The following is a 2,564-nucleotide window of genomic DNA, read 5'->3' as shown; positions in this document are numbered from 1 at the left end:
ACATTACAAACAAATCATAATATTTGCATATCACTCCTTTTTTTCCTTTAATTTCTACTTCATTCTCAAAGAAGTTATTGATATAGGTCCACAAATATGAATTAGCACAATATTGTAACTAAAATACCAGAAAATTTGACAAAATCAATGACTGTAAAAACACCAGCAAAAACGAAAACAACAGTGCATGATTGTAGCATGTGATTGAAAGCATCACTGAAATTGTATAATAATGACAGCTCTGACCAGAGCGTATTAGAAGGTTCAAAAAGTAAACTAGCATAGAGTTTTAGCTTTGTAGGTAGTGATACATGTTTTTTTAAGCTGGGCTTCCGAAAAACGTCTTTGTTGTTATAACTAACTGCAGGGATGTTTTATAGTCAGTCATTTTGGTTTCAACCCCTGAGGCAGTGTCACCTGGTGTGGTCTGCACCCCTCACACCTCACACTGCACCCCTCACACCTCTCTACCAACCCCATGTGTGTCAGAGTAGAACTGTGCTCTATAGGGGTTTCAATAGCTGATTTTTCATAAGTAAATTGCCATGCCTTTCTTCAAACGCACCTCTGGGTAGGCTTGAACCTCCGATCTTTTGGTTAGCAGCCAAGTGCATTAACCATTTGCACCACCAAGGACTTGGAGATGGACGATAAGACGTGAGAAACATGCCAAACTCCAAAAGCCTTGCTTTTTCAGTAAGCTCTGAAAATTCCATCTGCCTTGTGTCCTTGTGTGAGAGAGTCCCCAAGGTCATGACCTCTCCAGAGAGGCCACACCACTCTCCCCAAACACACTGTTCCTCTCTAGCTTAGGGCTCACCCTGCATCTACTCTTCCTCCTTCCTCATTGTTTCCCCCAATCTTTCTCCACTTACTGCACCACTGGTGGTCTGGGGTATGCGGCCCAGATGTTTTCCCCAAGCAATTAGAAGATTACTTTTCAAGTGGCTTTACAGAGCAGATGTTCCAGTTCAGCCCCTCCTTCCAACTGCTGAAACCTTTCCCTGCCCCAAAGAGCACATTGTGTTGCTGCTGTGTGTTTGATCAGGAGAGTACGAGCAGGAACAAGAGAATCCCAAACTGACGACTGTTTGGCAGGCTAGCTTCTGGGTGTGTGTGTCCCTCCCTCCATTTGTTCCCATTACAGCTGTGAGCAGATGTTCTTGACTGGCTGACTGGTCATTCTGCCTCTGGCTCCAAACACCAATACTTCTTCCTATCCGCCTGCTTCAGGTAAATCGCGTTTTGCTCAAGGCTCTAGTATCATTCAGATACAACCATCTTTATTACTACATCCAGGGTTTTCATGCTTAGCCTGGAAAATTTCTGTTTCAAAGGATTTTGCCCCCAATCCTAGACTAAAGTTACAGATTGCTCCCTACCTTTCTCCTCACCTGATCTACCCCCTCCCCACACCCCTTGTTTCTATCTCATCCCGCCTCTCACTCCAAATTCCAGCCCCTACCGGAGTACTGGGAAACTCTGGTGGCATAGTGGTTAAAAGCTGTGGCTGCTAACCAAAAGGTCAGCAGTTCAAATCGACCAGGCGCTCCTTGGAAACCCTATGGGCAGTTTAACTCTGTCCTATAGGGTCGCTGTGAATTAGAATCGACTCGATGGCAACAGGTTTGGGTTTTTTTTTTGGTTACTGGAGTACTGTACTATTGCAGTAACTGCCATGTGCTCTTTCATGTCTAGACCTTTATGCATGCCTAACCCTAATCCTTCCTTCTCTCTGGAGCATTTTCCCTTCTCCATTTCCCCTTTGCATGGCTAATATCTGCTCATTCATTAGGTCTCTGCTTAAGCATGACCTTCTCTGTAACTTCCACCAGCCAATCAAAAGCTTCCATAGAATTCCTGTGTTAACTCCAACCCAGCATTTATTTCTCTGCACTGCAATTGTCTTTTTACCTGACTCTCTGTTTTGTCACTAACCTACTACGTAAATCTCAGCCACATGTTTCCATGGTATCAAAAAGAGGGTTAGAACAGATTCTGGATTCTTCTCTTTCCATCTTTCTCTGACAGTGTTCATTGAGGCCCTACTCTGTTCTAGGAGCCCTGGTGGTGTAGTGGTTAAATGTTTGACTGCTAACCAAAATATCAGCAATTTATATCCACCAGCCACTCCTAGGAAAACCTATGGGGCAGTTCTACTCTGTCCTATAGGGCCTCTGTAAGTTGGAATCTACTCAACAGCAATGAGTTTGGTTTGGTTTTGGTTTACTTAGTGCTAAACACTTTTATTAGATTTGGAATGATAAAGGTAAAGGAAGGACTGTCCCTGTTTTCAACTGGAGAGGAAAGTCCCATACACAGACTTTCAAAGTTGTTGCTGTCCAGTCTGTGGGGAGATATTTTGAAAAGATATGGAAAATGAACACTTAGGGAATTACGGTAACAAAGACAGAAGGCAGAACCCAAAAGGAATAAGGCAAATCCAGGTTAGTATTGAAAATAAGGCATGATTTAGAGAAAGCAAACTACTACCTGATAACTAAATCCAGCCAACTGCCTGTTTTTTAATAAATAAAATTTTATTGGAACACAAAACACTCATT

Source organism: Loxodonta africana, chromosome 4 (genome assembly GCF_030014295.1).
Source record: "Loxodonta africana isolate mLoxAfr1 chromosome 4, mLoxAfr1.hap2, whole genome shotgun sequence".
Classification (NCBI taxonomy): Eukaryota; Metazoa; Chordata; class Mammalia; order Proboscidea; family Elephantidae; genus Loxodonta; species Loxodonta africana.
This window is presented reverse-complemented; position numbering follows the sequence as displayed.